The sequence below is a fragment of the Anthonomus grandis genome, chromosome 18 (genome assembly GCF_022605725.1).
Source record: "Anthonomus grandis grandis chromosome 18, icAntGran1.3, whole genome shotgun sequence".
Classification (NCBI taxonomy): Eukaryota; Metazoa; Arthropoda; class Insecta; order Coleoptera; family Curculionidae; genus Anthonomus; species Anthonomus grandis.
The window spans coordinates 4,095,735-4,116,902 of NC_065563.1; the positions used below are offsets into that span (position 1 = coordinate 4,095,735).

The 21,168-nt window shown below is 37.4% G+C and overlaps 1 pseudogene; it reads right to left on the reverse strand.

Moving 5' to 3' along the window:
- The window catches only part of LOC126747066 (putative nuclease HARBI1), a 60,573-nt pseudogene extending 50,001 nt beyond the window's left edge, over nucleotides 1–10,572 (reverse strand).
- Between the last annotated feature and the right edge of the window lie 10,596 nt (nucleotides 10,573–21,168).

The following is a 21,168-nucleotide window of genomic DNA, read 5'->3' on the forward strand; positions in this document are numbered from 1 at the left end:
AACCTTGATAATCAAGAAAATTTTCAATACCCAGCCTCGAATCAAGAGTCAACTTAAATAACTTAGCCCAGCAAATCGAATTACCTTATTTTTATTTACCTCAAAAACAAATGACTGTCCTAATAGATTCAGGCGCCTCCGATTCCATAATATCTCCAAAGGTGGCACAGCAATTCCCAAACAATTTTTTTTATGAGCCCTTTAAAGTAACATCATGTAAAAATACGTACAAGGAGAACAAAAATTTAGACATCCCACTTTTATCAGAGCTAGGTATTCAAAAATCTTTTAAAATGAGAGTCTTAAACTGGCACAATGATTTTGATGCCCTTATTGGGACAAAAGATCTGAGAGAACTCAATGCCCTGATAGATTACAAAAATAAAACTCTTACCCTCAAGAACATCAAAATTCCATTCTCCTTAGCCTACAATAAACCTTTATATAGACCAATTACAAATATTAATAATCAACATCTAGTCATTCCAGTCAATTATGAAAAAGGAACAGCTATCTTGCCGTCATTTAATATAAATGAGCATGTGATCCCCGACTGTCTTATAAATGTCGAAAATGGACTATGTAAAATCCCAAACCCGAATCCCAATGTTCATGTTAATTTTCACCAACGCCTAAAAGTAATTCCTCAAGACCAATTTGATTTAATCAACCCACCTAAAACTACTCCAGAAAAATTTAATCCTAAAGACCATCTTCACCTTGACCATCTAACATCATTAGAAATTTCGCAAATCCTTCCACTTTGCCATGAATACAAGGACATATTCTATCACGAGGACTGTGACCTTACATGTACCACCAAAACGAAACATGTGATTCGAACAAAGTCTGATCGACCCATATATGTAAAGTCATACAGACATCCCCCTAGCATGAACAAGGAAATTCAAGCTCAAATTCAAAAACTCCTTGACAATAAAATAATCCAACCTTCAATATCTCCATATTCCGCCCCAGTGTGGATAGTTCCCAAAAAAGCAGATGCTTCGGGTGCGAAAAAATTCAGAATGGTACTCGATTTTCGCCGACTCAACGACGTCACCTGCGAAGAAAAATACCCTCTTCCCAGAATCGAAGAAATCCTTGATAGCCTAGGAAAATGCGCTTACTTTTCCACTATAGATTTAGCTCAGGGGTTTCATCAAATTGGAATGGACCCTTCTTCTATTGAAAAAACTGCCTTCACGGTAAACAACGGCCATTATGAATATTTACGCATGCCATTCGGTCTTAAAAATGCGCCGGCCACATTTCAAAGAATGATGGATGAAGTTCTACGTGACTATCTTTACAAATTCTGCTTTGTTTACATGGATGACATCGTAATATTTTCAAAATCCCTAACTCAACATATCGACCACATTCGAAAGATTTTTAAGAGACTCAGAGAAGTTAACTTAAAAATACAGCTTGATAAATCCCAGTTTTTGTCAAAAGAAGTCTCCTTTTTAGGCCACATAATCACTGCCGAGGGAATAAAACCCAATCCATCAAAAATTGAAGCAATTCAAAAATATCCCATGCCAAAAACTCAAAAAGAAATTAAACCTTTTATGGGACTAGTCGGATATTATCGGAGATTCATCAAAAATTTTGCTAAAGTAACATTTCCAATCACGAAATGTCTTAGAAAGGGTAGCGAAAAATGCATTGGAAATCAAGAATATATTGAAGCATTCTTAAAAAGCAAGGAACTCATTACTAATTCCCCAGTTCTTCAATACCCAAATTACAATAAACCTTTTAAATTAACGACCGACGCTTCAAATATCGCCATTGGTAGCGTTTTATCTCAAAACGACCACCCAATTGCATTTTTTTCTCGTACATTGAACTCCGCAGAGCGCAATTACTCCACCATAGAACGCGAACTCCTCGCTATTGTGAATTCAGTAAAACATTTTCGCTGCTATTTATACGGAGTAAAATTCACCATTGAAACAGACCATAACCCCCTTGTTTGGCTTTCTAAAATAAAAGAGCCAAATGGCCGCCTTATCCGCTGGAGACTCCAACTTGAGGAGTACAACTTCGAAATTAAGTACAAAAAAGGCAAAGAAAATGTAGTTGCCGACGCCTTATCCCGGATTGAACTTAACACCCATGAGATAACCGACAAGGACAATGACATACGGTCCAATGCCCCTAATGCTGACGAGACAGTTGCAAACTTAGCAGATTTCGATCTAGCAGATTTTGTCCTTAATGAAAGATATAATGACCTCATTGAAAAGCAAATAATTAGTCCTAATAACAATTTCCCGCCCAAATCCCCAACCCCTGCTATTGCAGAGGAAATTGATAATGATTGTGATATCACCGTCCATTCAAACAACGATACTCACGGAAAATTCCTACCAATATCAGAGCTACCTCTAAATTATGCCAGCAATCGTGTCGTAATAAACTATGGAGATACCTTCAAACACACCCTTACTAGACCGTTCAACAAGAGACACCACTACATATTAATTGAAAAGCAAAATAGACAAGAGCATATCCTAAAAATTTTTAAAGAAATTATTAAACCAGACGTGACGACAACGATTTTTATAGCTAACGAAGAACTAAGAGTAGAGTTTCAACGACTTGTCTCTATAACCCTTAACCCATCAGCAAAACTAATTCTGTCAAACACTTACTTAACAGACGTCATAAATCCAGAACAACAACAGGAAATAGTTTCAAACTACCACAGAAAAAATCACAATGGCATCAACGAAACCTATAATAACTTAAAACAAAAATATTACTGGCCAAAATTAAGGGACTGTATTACCAACTACATAAATAGGTGTGAGATTTGTCTCCAAAATAAATATGAGCGGCATCCCTACAGGATTGCTTATGAAGGACCACTCCTTGCTGAAAAACCCTTCAAAACAATCTACCTGGATATTTTTCAGTTTTCAAACTGCCAATTTCTTACCATCATTGATTCATTTTCCAAATATGCACAGGCCTATTATATAACTGATAAAAATGCAGTCACAATTCTCAGCAAATTAAGACACTATTTTTCACATCATAACACTCCACAAAAAATAGTTGCAGACCGCGGCAAGGAATTTCAAAATAACATTTTTGGAGAATTCTGCCAACTCTTCGGTATTGAAACCCACTACACAACACCCTCAAATTCTTCTTCCAATAGCCCCGTTGAAAGATTACATTCAACTCTCTTAGAAAAACTTAGAATACTAAAAATGGAAAATCCAGACGAAACTCCCCAAAACATTATGATTTCAGCTATACTAATCTACAACCAAAGTATACATTCCACAACTGGCTATTCTCCCTTTTCAATTCTATATGGCCCCTACATAAATGAACCAAGCTTTAATAATGATTTAACACTTTTTGAGCAGTACAACGAAAAACGCAAAAAAGAATTATTGCCCTTTTATGAACATATTTATAAACATGCACATGACAAACAAAAGCACAATACACAAAAACAAAACAAAAATATAGATAACCCCCCTAACATAAAAATAGACCAAATAGTGTATAAAAGAAATCCTCTTAGAAATAAAATACATCCACCCTATATTAAAAAAAAGTTACAGCTATCGGCAAAAATAAAATAACGGGAATTTCTAAGAAAAACCCAATAAATACCCACATAAGGAAGCTAAAGAGACTTAGGAAAACTCCCAATTCTTTTCAGACTCCCGATCCTGATCCTTCAAATAGTAACGAGCCCATACCAGGCCCTTCAGGTCTACAATCTACCCAATAACGAATATTACATTGAAGAAGTGGCTTCATCCCTTATTGTTAATAATTACCATACTACATATATACCATTTAACATATCTAGTATTAAGTACACCTTATCCCATTTTCTTAGTAATGTATTAATCTTAGAACATATGGTGAATAATCAAAATAATAATTTCACGAAAACACAATTTTTCCATTTATACAAAGTTTTAAATAACACTTTTGATAATTATGCTAAATTTAATGTGTATAAAAGTGACCGTGCGAAGCGAGGATTAATGAACCTCCTTGGTACTGGTATCAAATTCGTCACAGGAAACCTTGACAATGACGATTTGCAAACTATTACGGAGAATGTAGAAATTTTGAAGCATAATCAACTTAACGCCATGCAAAAAATCAATGACCTGAGTTCATTTGCAGGAAACGTCATGAATAAATTCCAAGAAAATATAAGAACTATCAATGAAAATTCAAAAACAATACAAAGCGAACTATCAAAAATTAATAATGAAATAAATCTAATATTGTCCATTCAAGATCAATATATCCAAATAACATCGTTAAATAATTTTTTAGAAAAATTGTCAAGAATTTTTTCTTTTGCACATTTGAAAACACTTGATTTAGAGATTTTAACAGTAAATGAAATAAAGGAAATCTGGGAATTTTTAAGTTTACACTATCCTGAAAATGCCCTATGGTCCATTGAACATCTCTCGGAATTAACACTTATTTGTAAAACTGGATTATTAATATTCGACGAAATGGCAATTTTAGCAATTAAAATCCCAATTTTTGAGAAAAATGCATGTAATCTAAATTTTGTATATCCGATCCCAAATAATCAATCAAAAATGTTATTTAGTCCTAGTAAATATTATTGTAATGACCTTTGGTACCAAAACTGTATAGAGATTAATTCAAAATGGTTATGTTCAAATCCTCTTATTAATAACTGTAAATTACCAGAAAACTGACAATATGTGACTGTTCTCAATAACTATCAAGTACATACGATAACCTACAAAAAGTCCTTACTGTTCTGTGCCAAGAAGGAAGAAATTGTTTACGAAAACTGTTTCCAGTTCCAAAAACTAAATATAGTAGGTTGCTCTCTTATACAAAGTCAGTGCGATGTAATTATTAACCATCACAAATATGCCTTGGCTATAAATAACGTATCTATAAAACAACTTCCAGATGCCACTAGGTTGCAACCATCAAACTTTTCTATTCATTTGCAATTGAAGCATTTGGAAAACCCTGCAAAAATCCAAGATGATCTTTTAGAACCTGTTAATTTTGATGAAATTATCTCGCAAAAAGAGGCTCACTATATTATAGTTTTAGTTGTATGTATCATATTAGTATCTAGTATATGTATAGCACTATACCAGTGGAAGAAATACAGCTCCCTGAAGGCCATTCCAGTGAAGACGCTTCGGCAGATCATCAACGAGGACGTTGAAAAATCTGAGGGTGGAGGAGTCACATCCCTAGAATAGTCATTATAGCTGACTATGTAAATTGTCTCTATATATACAATCGTCGTTAGGTTAAGTTTAGCATTAGTTCCGTGTCAAAGCTCGCTGTTCGGGATTATTGTTCACCATACGTTTGTACTCCTAGTTAACCTTATTTTAATAAATGTTTTTTAAAAGAAGCTCCGTCGATCTTGTTATTTAACTCACGAATTTTTAATTTATGGTTTTTTAAGTAATTTCAAAGATCTACCTAAATTTTGTACGAGGGAATTTCAATATTTGTTTATTGATAATGTAGGTAATGAATCGAGTAATGAATTAAATAATAATTATTAAAACAGCTATATTGGTCTCACTAGGACGAGTCTAGGGGGCTAAGCCGTAGCCAAACGATACATACAGTGGACCACAAAAGTGATGGTACAATAGACAATTTATATATAAATTTTATTTATAATTTTTATATGAAATAAAAATCAATTTTTACTTTTATGTATTTATTTTTTCCAATGCCCAACATCATAACATAAACCTATTTGCATAATATATCTAACACACAATAAACAAAAAAATAAAATAAAATTTTCTATAAAAATTTAATCCACAAAAGTCAAGGTACTCTTAATTTGTGTAAATCAAAATATGCAAGTATCTTTTAAATTTATTGTTATTTTGTTATTTGCTAATAAGAACATTTCTCTAATACTATTCTGGCATTCGTTTTCAGTATTCACTAGAATATTTCTTCTTAACTTTGACTGGTAAATACAGTGATAATCATGGGAAGAACCGAATTAAGTGTCAGTGAGCGGAAAATTATTATTAATTTGCACAGAGAGGGAAAATCATACACCAAAATTGCAGAAGTGATTAAAAGAAGCAGGTCCACTATACAAAAAGTAGTAAATCGTTTTCAAAATGAAAACAGAATTGAAAATAAAACGCGAACAGGACGTCCTCGGAAGCTGTCAGAGCGCGAATCCCGGTACATATTAAATGAAATTAAGAAGGGCCCAAAGAAAAGTGCCATACAAATATCATCAGAGTTATTTTGGAGTATCTGTTCATGAAGAAACTGTTCGCCGGAAACTTAACCAGGGTGGATACAAATCCTGTAGTGCACGTAAGAAGCCCCATGTTAGCGATATTAATAGAAAAAAGAGACTGGAATTCGCTGAAAAGTGCAAGTCTACTGAACTTGATTTCTGGGATAAAGTTATCTGGTCAGATGAAAGTAAATTTAACATTTTTGGGTCCGATGGTCGTGTCAAGGTGTGGAGGAAACCCGGTGAAGCTCTTAATCCGAAAAATACAATCAAAACAGTGAAACATGGAGGAGGTGGAGTAATGGTTTGGGGTTGCATGGCAACTTCAGGTGTAGGAAATATTGTTTTTATCGACGAAACAATGGATCAAAAAGTATACTTAAATATTTTAAAAGAAAATTTACGTGCCAGTGCTGAAAAATTAGGGTTGCATGAGAACTATTACTTTCAACAGGATAACGACCCTAAGCACAAAGCTTATACAGTACGTCAGTGGTTGGTTTTTAATACTCCCCATCTGCTGGAAACTCCTCCCTAAAGTCCCGATCTTAATCCTATAGAACATTTATGGGATGTTTTGGGGAGAAAAATTCGGCAACATGTGATTCATAATAAATCAGACTTAAAACAGGTAATTTTAGAAGAGTGGCCAAAAATATCCAACGATGTGACGAAAAAACTAGTTCATTCAATGCCAAATCGCTTAAAAGAGGTTATTAAACTGAAGGGTTTTCCCACGCGTTATTGACAGAACTTTATTAGCCCATAGTCTGAAATGTACCTTGACTTTTGTGGATTAAATTTTTGTAAGAAATTTTATTTTATTTTTTTATTTATTGTATGTTAGATATATTATGGAAATAGGTTTATGTTATGATGTAGGGCATTAGAAAAAATAAATACATAAAAGTAAAAATTGATTTTTATTTCATAAATATAATTTGTATTGTAATTCTCTATTGTACCATGACTTTTCTGGGCCACTGTATAGGCTGCACTCTTATACCAACTTGCCGCTTAAGGGCCCCATAGACTTCGTTCAATTCGCGCGAATCGGGCCGTACGGGCATGCACGAACGTACCAAGTAGGCAGTGTGTGGAGAGAAAAACGGCGCGGTTTAATGTTCGTGTAAAATCTGTTTCAGTTGATTTTCTGTACGTACCGACAAGAGTGTACGTTCCTCAAACAGTGTGTGGGCTGCTCCGTCCTCCTTTCAGGCACGCAGTTCATAGTACATAGCCGCACTAAATAGATAGCAACTATTGCGATGACTTCCAAGGAATTTTTAAGTGATTTTATTAATATGTATAGGGACTTTCCATGCCTGTGGAAAATTAAATCCAAAGATTACCACAACCGTCAATTGAAAAATAAAGCATATGAAGAGTTAGTAAATAAATTAAAAGAAGTGGACGAAAATGCGTCAAGAGAAACTGTTATAAAAAAATAGACTCTCTGCGAGGCAGTTTCCGTAGGGAGCTAAAAAAGATGAAATTATCTCAAAGAAGCGGCGCGGGTGCAGAAGAGGTTTACACACCCCATCTATGGTATTTTAATATGATGCTATTTTTAAAGGACCAAGAAATGCCTCGAGATAGCATATCGAACATGGATGATAGTAGTAGCGAGAACGGCAAGGTAAGAAAATAAACCTTCAACACCTATAACGACCGGATTTATATGTAGTATAAAACTGCAAAATATAATATATTATGTTTTTTGTTTTTCACGCTGCAAAATAGGCGCAATATGGATTTTATATGCATGTATTTCCTTACAAGATCTAAGTGCTGTAGAATCACAAGATACTTTCGGCAGTCGGCACGGTGATTAAACCCGAGCAAGGACTATACTTGACGTGCCGAAAAGATTCACTAATCAAGTAAATTAAAAATGCTATAAATGCATAAAAATAATCTACTATTATTTTTTTAGACAAGCAGATTTAGCCCGAGCCTTTCCATCTTCATAATTATTATAAGTGATAAACGTACAAATCGTATTTACCTATACGCTTTGGGCTTTGGGGAATTACCGATATGCTTTGTAATTTTTATAATTTGTCAACCGTTGTCAAATTTCCATAAAAATAATAAAATAAATGTGGTAATCAAAATTAAAGAGAGACCATTTTTTTATGTTTGAAAGTATATACATACCTGTATATGGATTATAATGTAGAAAAACCTATATAGTAGGTATATGTTATAGAAAACACTTAAATTATGTTATATGTATTTTGTAAATACCTATAAATCCGGTTTTTACCTCTAATTATTAATATTATAAGGAGATAAAATCTGTTTAAATATAAACAGAAAAAATATCTATAATAATTATTAGAACATAATATATTTTAAACATACATTATAAATGGCATATTTTTTTAAATTACTTAAGTGTTTAGTAAACATTATTTTTAAATCTAAATAAATTTATTTTGCCATTGTATAGCCCCTTCATTATTAAAGTAACGCATGAAAGACTCTCGTACATCTTTTGAATTTTCCGATGCATGACGCGAAAAACTTTTTTGAAGGTCTGTTAAGGTATTTGGCCCTGGTCTTAGGCCTAACTGGGTTGTACCATTCTCAATATCATCTACATCTAGGCTACTTGCTGGCGTATAATGATCGCCTATTTTCCGTCTTAAAAAGTTGTGTAAAATACAACATGCCATTACAATCTTCTCTATGTTTTCCAATTTAACATTAATTGCTTTGTGAAAAATTTGAAAACGTGCAGCCATAATACCGAGGACATTTTCGATTATTCTTCGAGACCTGGATAATCTATAATTAAACACTCTGCGATGTGTCGTTAATTCTCGTTGAGCATAGGGTTTCATAAAATCTGGTCTCAAGGTAAAGGCTTCATCTGCAACAAACACAAAAGGTAGTTTCATTTCAGAATTTGTGGGGCTCGAAGGCGGTGGAATTTTCAAGGTGTTTTCAATTAGCTTTTGATAAAAAAACTGTGTTCTCAATAACTCCGCCGTCAGAAAGTCTTCCATTGGTGCCAAAATCAACAAAAATAAACTCATAATTCGCATTAGCAATTGCTAACAGCACCAGGCTATGGAAACCCTTATAATTATAAAAATACGATCCGCTGTCTTGTGGTGCCGTGATCTGCACATGCTTTCCATCGACAGCTCCTAAGCAGTTCAGAAAATTCCATCTAGTCTCAAATTGCCTTGCTATTGATGTCCATTCTCTTTCATTTGACGGAAACTGAAATAAAAAAAAATTGGTATCATATTTTCATCATATAATAAAATGTTTGTAATATTTAAAAAAAATATATTTAGTATGTTTATTTATTTATTTATTTATTTATTATTACAGGATCATGGTAGCGATGAGTCCCCACTTCTATCGCCTGTATCATTAGAGACACAAGCCACCGATGATTCGCTTGATGAAAGCAGAGATAGTTCATCTAAAACATATACCCCTAATACAAGGACTTTTAAAAAACCTAAACAAAGAAATCTTTGCGATAGAGTGTTGCTTCGAGTGCAGCAGGAGTTGGACTCAAAGAAAGAAAAAGATGAATACGATATTGTTGGAAAAAAATGGCGCAAACAAGCTAAGAGGCTTGCCTAAAGAAGTTAGCCTAGTAGCAGAAAAATTAATTACCGACATTCTGTTTGAGGCACAACTTGGTAATATAAATCGCAATACTCGTCTAAATTTGAATAATGCATCTTCTGTAGATCCATCAACATCTACAAACGTTCCTACGAGTAACTATTTCGAAATGTTGCCAGTTACGTCATTCAATTCTCAACAACAATCACAGCTACAAAATACTAGCGCCAGCACGTATTATAGTCAGTTCAACGAATTCTAATGTGTTTTTATTATACCTATTATGTTTGATAAAAAATGTTATATTTTATTTTATTGAAGAATTATTACTTTTGTTGTAGTTATTTTGTGATTTAATAAAAAATATTACTTACCCTGAAATAGTCCTTTTTTAGTACTAAATATATTGCTGCACAAGTCTCCGGAATAATTTGTCCCAGTGATTGAGGCGAAATTATAACTGAGAACTTTAGATCTTCATAACTTCTACCAGTAGCGATAAATCGCAAAGTAGCTGTAAGCCTTTCGTGAGGACTTATTGCTTCCCTTAAATGTGTATTTTGTTTGGCTATTAAAGGCGTTACAAGTTGCAACAGTTCCAAATAGGTTGCCTCGTCCATACGCAAATAGTTATGCCAATCTCCAGGTTCTAATAATAACTCGTTTAATAGATTGATATGAGAAAAGGTCTTCCTTTTTAAAAGCCAATTCTTGCACCACTTTGTACGATTTTTCTTCTTTTTTTTTACTGCCAGTACTGCCGCCACTGCTAGGACACACTTTCGAGATATCATTATTCTTGCGTTTTAATTCCACTGACTGAACCGTGCTAATTGTTCGTAGTGTGTGTGAGCTTTAAACTGTTCCACCCTAGTTTGCGCGATTTTGTACGTACGGGCCGATTCGCGCGAATTGAACGAAGTCTATGGGGCCCTTTACGTTACGACTGTAGATGAGTCGATGGATGATGCATGATGGATAATGCGCTGCGTGATGTAGTGATGCGAAGAGTCCGGATTAATCGTCCGTTCAATCCGAATATCAAATTATTCCGAATCAATCCGGATATCTAAATCGTCCGGATACACGCCGCCCGTCGACCCGTTCGACCGACCATGAAATAATTTTATGAGCTTGCACGAGGCTCACGAAGTTCGACCTTCCACCGGCTAAGAGAATCCGAATTAAATCGTCCGAACAAATAACCCGGCAATCGGAAACAAAGCATTTTTGTATTGATATTTTGCATCGTTTAAAATACACTTGATTTATTACATACATAATTAGCTATTTTAGTTTAGTATGTAAAAACGAAAAGTATATGTTTTTCGAAATATATTCGAAAAACAGCTATAAAAAACGTTTATCGGACGGTCGAGCATCGAGCCCGAAACATGGCATAATTTGCCGAACGGGCGAGACATCGAGCGGACGAATTAATCCGGATGAAAAAACCGAATTTTCAATTCATCCGAATCAATACTGTCCGGATATTGTATTAATCCGGATTTTTACAACACTAGGATGAGGAAGCGTTGGTTATATTTATAGGTTGGGTGGGCGGCTGGGATTGGTTGGATTTACAGGTCTAGGACACGCCCACCCAGCTCCTCGGTCTTGGGCCGGTGTTGTGTTTACTTGTTTTTAGATGTTTTTTTTTTTTGAATGAATGAATAACAATTTATTTTCAGTTTTCCTTACAATTAATATTTACAATATGACAACCATGAACTATACTAAGTGTGTGACTAGCATTCCTGATTATTCTGGCGAAGCAGCGAGTGCCGATGAACCCCCGGAATGGAGGCAGGCGTTGTTATGCCTTGGGGTTGGCAGGGATTGCATCGAGTAGCGGGGAAGGGGGGGACTCCCGTCTCCGAGGTCCACGGACGGCCACGACGGCAACGAATAGGGGAGGACTTTCAGAGCAGTTTCATGAGGTATTCTTTTAATTACTAGAGGAAAAATTCATTGAAAAAACCTCTTTAGTATTCTCAGGTACCGTAGCACAAAAACGGTTTGCCTTAATGGCCTTACGGACGCTGTGAGCTTTGTTCACAGACAGATCACTTAGACACCCTGGTAGGGCAAGTCTATTGGATCTGTCACGCCAAGTGTTCACAGAAAAGTGATTGTTTGGGAGTTGTCGGTTGTGACTGTACTAAAGAGGACGGGAGTAAATAGACAGTCTTTTGTATATAGGGCCATGGATTGTGAAGTTTAGGGGATCATGTCGGTCGTTGGTGATATTTCTTGTAAGCTCCGAAACTTCTGCACTCTGTAGGAGTAGAAGTTTTCAGATATTCTGTCAATATAGTCTGTGAGGTATTCTATTCCTGTTACATTGTGTAAGTCCCTTAGTCTGGTGTAAATGGGGGATGATGTGCAGCATCTAAGGATATTATTTTGCATGATTTGGAGCCTACTTCGTTGTTTGTCCGACATGCTCACCCATACCGGCGCTCCGTAAGTAAGGGTTGGACGGATGATGGCTTTATACAATTTTAATTTGTTTTCTATGCTTAGGGGTGAGTTTGGGGCTATTAATGGGTGGAGTTGTTGTTGGGCTAGGAATGCTTTTTGGATGAGGAATGAGGTGTTGTGGTGGAAGGTAAGTCTGGGATCAAGTAAGATACCAAGGTACTTGACTTTTTGGGTGGGGTTTATGGGGGTGTTATTGATAATTAGGGGATCAAGGATGCGGTTATGGGTGAATTTTCGGGAGAGGATCATCAATTCTGTTTTTTGCGGATTGATTTTTAATTTCCATTTTTGGTAGTATGGAAGCAGTAGAGAGAGGTGTGTGGAGATTGTGGATTTTGCAGCCGGGGCGAAATAGGATTGGGCATAAATGTTGGTGTCGTCAACATATTGGGCTATTTTGGTGGTGGGGAGCTTAGGAATGTCAGAGGTGTAGGCTATGTATAGGAGGGGGGATAAGACTGTGCCCTGGGGGACCCCTGCAAGCAGATTTCTGGGGGTGGATAGGGCGTTTTCTATTTTTACTTGGAAGGTGCGGTTTGTTAAGTAAGAGTGGATTAGTGAGGTTAGGTGGAGAGGGAAGTTGAGGTTAAAGAGTTTATAGATCAACCCCAATTGCCATAGCGAATCAAACGCCTGCTCCATATCGATTAGCAACATTGCAGTGTTCATTTGCCTGTTGAAACCCGTTAATACGTCCTGAACAATTTTGGCTGACAGTAACGTGGTGCTATGACCAGGTCTGTAGCCAAACTGCTCTGCGGGTATTATCTTAAGGTTTTCCACTGCTTTGCTGATCCTCGAATGGAGATTGCGTTCGGTAAGTTTGGCTAGGGAATTGATTAGTGAGATAGGGCGATACGAGTTGGGGAGGGAAGGATTTTTACCTGGTTTAAGGATTGGGATTATTGTGGCGTTTTTCCATTGTTTGGGAAAGTGCTGCAATAAGATTATTGCATTGATTATGTGCATCAGATGAATAATGGCTTTGCGTGGAAGATTTTTAAGGAGGTTGTAGGGAATCGTGTCTGGACCAGGAGCTTTATTATTTGGGAGATTCTTGAGGATTTTTTTTATTTCGCCGGGGCTGGTTTTGAGGTCCAGGTAGGTGAGTGGATTTATGGGATATTTTCTTTCTGTGAACTTCTTGGCGGTGTACGTTATGTGTTTGTGCACGTTTGTGGTATCTGGGGCTTCATTGTGAACGGTTGCAATGTGATCCGCGATGGCCTCTGCTTTTTCGGCGTTGGTGTGATGCTCCCGGCCATTTTGATTGATAGCCGGGATTGATTCCACCTTTTTGCGCAGATTTCTTGCTACCCTCCACAGTGAGTTGTCGCGTGTGGTTAGCCTGTCTAGTTTTTGTGCTCAGTATTCGTTTTTATACTTTTCTATGTCGTGGCGTATTTTGTTTGTTAGTTCATTGATCTTTTGTCGATCTTCGTCGCGTCGATTATTTTGCCATCTTTTCCTTGCGCGATTTTTTTGCTTGATCAGATCTTTTATGCTGTTTGGGAGCCTTTCCTCCTTTGGTCTGCAAATTACTGGATTTGTTAGTGAGTTGCGCGTTAGCTGGATGTTTTTTGTTAGCTTTTTGACCTCACTTTCGATCTGATCAATGCTTTCAATCGATTCGGGAATGATGGTGATGTCGTTTAGTTTTTGTCTGTATTGTTTCCAGTCGAAGTTTGTGTAGTTGTATGTTGTTTTGAGAGTGGTCCCTCTGTGCTCGTCCCAGTGCACGTGGATGGGGAGATGGTCTGAGTTGAGGGCACTCTCGACGCTGAGCCCCGAGAGATTTCTCAGCCCTTTGTTTAGACATATGTCTATGTATGAAGGGGTGTATCTGGTTGTTGTGGGATAGTGAGTAGGTTCTTGGGTGTACAGAAGCTGCAAGTCGTCTTTGTTCTGTATATAGTCGAATAGGGCGGTCCCGCTGGTGTTGTTAGTGGCATTGTTCCAAGCTGTATGTCGGGCGTTGAGGTCTCCCATAAGAAGTGATCTTCCAGTCTGTGGGAAAAATATATCAATATCTCGCATGGTGAGAGACCTTTGGGGTGGGGCATAGCCACCACTGATCATGACATTATTTATGATTATTGAGACATGCTCTATGTGCGTTCTAAAATTTCTTAGGCGTTTATATTCAATGCCATTTTTAATCAGGATGGCTACGCCTCCTCCCCTTGTGGGCCGATCACTGCGTTCAACTTTATAGTTTTTTATTTTTAGTTCATCGACGTTACATAGTTTGGTCTCTACAACTATCGTAACGTCGATTCTGCGTGTGTTTATAAACTCTATAAACTCTCCCAGTTTATTGAGTATTCCATTTGTGTTCCAGCTTGCAATCTTGAAAACATTAGATATTGTAGCCTGGTAGGATTTCATTAAAAAAGTACGTCATGATTTCGAATTTGTCTCTGGATGAGTCACCCCCATCGCGGAGAAGTTTTGTAAAGTGGTTTACTGCTTTAAGAGCTTCGTTTAAGTTTATCAAACTATTTAGTTCTTTGAAAGCGTTGTTTAAGTCCCTTACCTGTGTGAGGCCGGAGGCCCCCTCGCCCAGCCCCGCGCTGCTTCCCCTCTCCAGTGTTTGGGCACGCTCTCTTGTCAGCATATCAGGAAAATCCCTATCGTATGTTCTCCTGTCTCCTTGTCCCTTAGTGGTGGTAGTGTCCCTCCATGCAGGTCGTGATGGTGGTGGTGCTGGCAGGAATCTCTCTTGAGGTTTGGTTTGAGGGCGGTTTTCTGGCAGCTGGCCGACTTTGTACTTGTACACCGGGCAGTTGGTGTTTATTGCACGATGTGGACCTCCGCAGTTTGCGCATTTTGGCTCGAAGCCACCATTTTGGTATTGAGTGATTTCATGCTCTTCAGCACAGCGGCTGCAACGGAGCTTTGTCCTTGAATGGCCCCAGATTTGGCATCTTTGACATTGTACAATGGGTTTTTGGTTCTTCCGGTTTTCCCATTGTACTCGGACGTGCATAAAAGTGCTGACCTCTTTGTTGAGCTTCGTGGCATTCCATGAAGGATCCATCACCACAAGATACAATGGACGGTAGGTGTTTTTCATTTTATTCAAATTTCAAATTCAAATTCAAATATGCTTTATTGTTTGAACAAAAAATTGTTATAAACAAAGCTTCACCTAATCCTAAAGAGACAGAGTTACAAGGTTAAAATTATATTTAAAAATACAAGTTACAATGACGGATCAAAGTTAAACAGTTAAAATTTACATTTTTTTTTTTTTTTTTTTTTGAATTAATAAAATCAACTATATCTAACTTTTCTTAACTAAGTACAGTGCAACATCTAGGGTTAAAAAAAGAAAAACATTTAAAACAAACAGGTTAGGAAAAGAGCTAGGTCTCCCTTAATTAATTAAAATCTGATTGTTGTTGAAATATTCAGCCACAGAGTAATAAGCTCGACCACTCAGAAATCTCCTCAAGAGAAACCTAAATTTGATGAGAGATTTTGCCCCTCTAATGTCTTCTGGTAGGTGGTTAAAGATTTTTATACCTTCATAAAAAATTGATCTCTTCACCAAGGCAGATGTTGGAATGGGAAGCCGCAAATTATTCCGCTGGCGAGTGACATATCGTGGATTCTGTAGGACAAACCTGTATTGATGGGAGAAAATAAGGCATGCCACCTCCTGTATGTATAGGCAGTAGATTGTAAGAATGCCCTCCCTGATAAAATATGGTCGGCATGATTCCCTAGGTGATATCCCGCATATATAACGCACAGCACGTTTCTGTAGAACAAACAACATCTGTAGAAGATAGTTGCTTGCACTACCCCAGAAGCAGACACCATACCTGAGATGGGACTCAATCAGGGAAAAGTACACGGCTCTCCCAATCCCCATGCCAAGCTCCCGACAGGTCACCCTAACAGCAAAACAACCCGCAGAAACCCTATTGCTGAGACTCCGTATATGGTCCTCAAACTTAAGTTCCTTGTCAATCACCAGACCCAAAAACTTATTGTTAGAATAAGGCGGGACAGAGCAGTTAGCAATAAGAATATTATCAAGACTACGATTATTTGTAAAACAAATTAGTTTGGTCTTGGATTTAATGATAGTAAATTTGCCCTGAACCACTCATATATAAGTTGAAGATCAGCCAACATGGCTATTCTCAAAGAGTCGGTATCATACCCATGCCAAAGAACGGTGGTGTCGTCAGCAAAGAGCGTGAATTTTCCCTGGATATTAAGTCGGACGAGGTCATTAATATATAGGAGAAAAAGTATTGGTCCCAGTACCGACCCTTGAGGTACTCCCCAGGCAACAGATTGATATTCAGAATACTCCGACCCCACACACACTCTCTGACGACGACCCTTTAGATATGAACAAAACCAACTCGCCGCCAAGCCCCTAAAACCATAGTGGAAGAGCTTCCACAGCAGAACCTCGTGACTGACGCAGTCGAAGGCTTTCGACAAGTCACAAAACACAGCAGCGGAAACTCTACCACCGTTAATCTGACAGTAGACATCACTCATAAAGTTAAACATTGCGTCATTTGTGTTTTTATTTTCTTGAAAGCCAAACTGAGAACCACTAAGAATAATCTTTGATTTTAAATAAGACATCACACGTTTTTTAACCAAAATTTTAAAAACGTTTTGTACACGGATGCTATGCTCTTGAGAGAGTTCCTCCTTGATTTCCTCAGAAGTGATCTCACCGTCTAGACCTCTGAGGACGAACGCATGAGTCCTCTCTCCCTCCAGCGCGTATGTATGGAACTCAGTGTTTTCGTGTTCTAACTGCTTTTTAATAGTTTGGTGGTCTGCCACGTCTTCAGGGTAAATGATAACCGACTGCTTTGCGTATTTTAAGGTCACCGGTTTGTTGGTGACCTTTTTGAGTTCATCGAGGAAGTGGCGGTGGTGTTGCAGTCTACCCTTCACAATAATGGGTGGGGGTTTGGTGTCATTTCTTTTGTTTGGAGGTAATGATTGTTTTGTTTTTTGCCTTATCTTCTTGGCAGTTAATTCCTCTTCGGGTTCCGATACCTCAAGATCCATGGCAACGTCGTTGGTTTGGAGGGTTTTGTATCTGTTGGTAAGAATTGTGGGAGGTGAGGGCGATATGTCTTTGATTAAGTGTTTTAATTTAATGTACTTAGTAGGGGGGCTGAACCCTTGGCTGTCCGCTCTGGGCTGTTTATTGCTGGTGGCTGTAGAGGGAGGTGGTGGTGGAGGTGGGCAGAGGAGTGGAGCGTTCAGGGTTAGGGAGGTTTTGCGTTTTGAGGGCATGTTGTGGGTTAGGTTTAGGTGTTTAGCAGCAGTGGTATGTAGGTTATTTTGTTGCTCTTGGGAAAGGTTGGGATTGTTAATTTGTCGCTGTAGTAGGCTGCAATCTAAGCATTTTGTTTTGTTGATACTTTTTTTTAAATTAGTGATAACATTATCAGTTGTGGCGGAGCGTTTGGTTGCCGATGTTGAGGCGCGCGATGACGTCGACCGCGCGTCATCATCCGTGTCCGATTTCATTTGCGGTTCCCTCCGAAGGGGCCCTGCGTTTGGTGGTTTTCGATTAGCGGTTACCCGAAGATTCGTAAAAAACCGAAGTTTTAAAATTTAGAAAAAAAAACTGCGCGCTCGCGCGAAGAATGATAAAGTGGTACTGTACAGAGCGTGCACTACACTTTGATCTTAGCCAAAAGGCCGAGAAGCGATTTTTTTTTTGATGTTTTTTTTTTTGACCTGTTCTCAAGGTCATCCTAATCCGACCGCTTTTATATAGCCATAGCAAGATCGTGCTGGGGGACGGAGTCTGCTTTTGGGCTCGTGACCAATGGCAGCCCACCTCCTACCTTATAAATACAAGCACACCCAAATCCCGCCTAGTCAATCCTGTCGACCGGCCAACAACAACTTCGATGCACATCGCAACTCCGATGCACATCGATGCGACCCATAATAAAAAGATAGGCGCCTAAAATAGCGAGTAAAGGTGATGTTACATGCATACGTCATCCGTCATACAAAATTTTATCGGATAGTTTTCTCTTCTGTTACATGGACGCGTCACTTTCGTATGATTGACAATATTGACATTGACATTTCACTGGTGGAGCTTGTTTACTGGTTACTGTTTGTTTATTTATTTTTGTTTTTACTTATCGTAATAATACCAAAAGCCTTTATAATTTTGTTATATTATGTTCTTTGGTCATTATTAAATCAAATATGGAAGAGAAAGAATGCAGCACATCTTCGCCCGGAGATTCTGAGTCTGAAATTTAGCCGGTACAGGTAAGGTATTTATTATAACCTGTTAACCATTGTTTTTATGTCAATTCAAACTTAAATTAAATATTTGTATGTTTTTTACTTACAGAATGAAATACAAACCACTACAGTTGAAGAATTTTTGATCTGCTGTGTCCAGAATCGGCCAGCTCTGTGGGATTCCCGGTTACCATTGAAAGAAAGATCGAAGTCTATAAGGGACCAGTTATGGATGGAGATTTACGAGGAGTTTGGTAGCAATTCAGAGTTTTCTTTGGAATATTTAATGAAAAAATGGAGAACGCTACGGGACACTTATGTTAGGATTACAAATGAATATACACCAAGTGGTTCCGGAGCAAGCAAAAGAAGAAAATGGGAGCATCTTGATTCAATGTCGTTTTTGAGCGACACAATCAAATATAAAACTACTATTTCAAATATAGATCTCCCTACCACTTCAAGAAGTCAAAGTAGCAGCAGTACAACTCCACCATTACTATCTCCCACAAGTGAGCAACCAACCAGAACCCCAAGCACGCAACCATCCAGAACCCCAAAAGGTGACAAAGTTGAAGATGCAATTATTGGGGTGCTTGGCAAAATTAATTGTCCTCCCCCTCCGTCTGAGACTATCCCCAAAAACCCTTTAAATCCAATTTGTATTCGAATATCAGAACTACAACCTGTAAACACAATATTGTATGTTTAGAAATGCCAAATTAAAAAGCAAAATATGTTTACCTACCTATAATTAAAAATCCTTTTAATCTGAGGTAAAAATCGGCCTGGATGTGGACGCATTAGACATGTGGATAAAGGAAAAGCTTCATCCCCACAAATGTAAAAATTAACTTCATCACTATTGTCAATTAATGCACATGGTGGAGGAAAATTTAGATTGTTTGTTGCAATTAATCTGCCCATATTACTATTTTTGAATATTTCTCCATCACTATGGCGACCCTCTGCTCCTATGTCAACCATTATAAATTTATAATTGGCATCACACAAAGCCATTAGTACAATACTGTGTGAACCTTTATAATTGTAGTATGTTGAGCCTGATTTTGGAGGTGCCTAAAATTTAATGCAATACTTTATACCTAGGTATTTAGGTATAGTCCAGTTCAAAGATATTTCATAATGGTCAGCCGTCAAAACACCAGCATTCCACCTGCCAAACAATGTCATCCACCTGCTATTCACATTGTTTGACAAGTAAAATGCTGGTCTTTTGACGGGTGACAATTCTAATATATCGTTGCACTGGACTTTATACTATACATACAAGATTGAAAGAAAGGAAATCCATCTTTGTGAATTAAAAGTGTATGATCAGTATGACTGTAAAATGCTGTGCCTGTTTTTTAATATACTGTACTGATTTATATGAGCAAATTTCAAATTAATGTTACAATGAAAACATACTTGAATTATAACATGTTTCCCGTCTATGGCGCCCACACAATGTGGTAATTGCCATTTTTCGCTAAAGCCTTCTGCAATATTTCTCCAAGTATCTTCATCTAGTTTTGGTAACACTTTTTCGTGCAAACATTCCCAAATAGCATCACATGTTTCCCTTATAATTTGTGAAATAGTAGAATGAGCAATCCGAAAGGAAAATGAAATTGATGTCATACTGTCTCCAGTAGCAAGATACCTAAAAGTATGAGTTGCAAATGAACTTTGTAAAGTAATAAGGTTATCCATGTTTTTTTCCATCAATGGAACCAGCATTGAGCATGTCATCTTTATTTATAAAACTTAAATATAGGTGATACCGCTATTTATGCCAGCTATCAAAAGAAAAAAATACATGACTGTTGACTAACTGAATTTGTCACCTTAAAGTAACTGCAAGTCGCTCGCCAGGTGATATTGGTTCTCGAACACAATAGTGCTTTTGTAATTTGTGTTCGATCATTCCTAACAGTAGACGAAATGTATCATTTGTCATCCTAAGATAGTTCATATATTTTTCATTATCTGTTAATTTCATTTCTTCCAACAAATTCCAATAGTCTCCTTGCACTTTCCTATTTTTAAAGATGTCCCTGACCCAAAATCGCCTTTTTCTTTGCTGCTTGGCCCGGCGTTTTCTTCTAATAAGGATTAACGATAAAAGAAGAACTTTATTCACTTTGCGAATGTATTCTTGTCTAGAAGTTTGCATTTTAAAACACAACACCTGATACAAGGGGACTAATAGTAAGTAAGAATCCCACAGAACACCTGAACCGAAAAAGTAAACAGTGAAAAGTAGGGTTAAAAATGGAACGACAACGGATAAAAGTTAAATCGATTTTAAGATTCTCCGTTATCGGAAAAGTTTAAAACAAGACGGATGTGTTTTGTCACGGTATTATTTTGAACCAATAGGAGGCGTGATTTTTCGACGTGGCGACGGATGGCGGATGCATGTAACAGAGCCTTAAAGCAGTAACATCAGACCGGCAAGATAGCGGAGTTTAAAAATGATTCTATCGTGTCATTCCATTTGCATTGTTTTGCTAAAATGTAACACCTATCTTAAATCCTTTCTT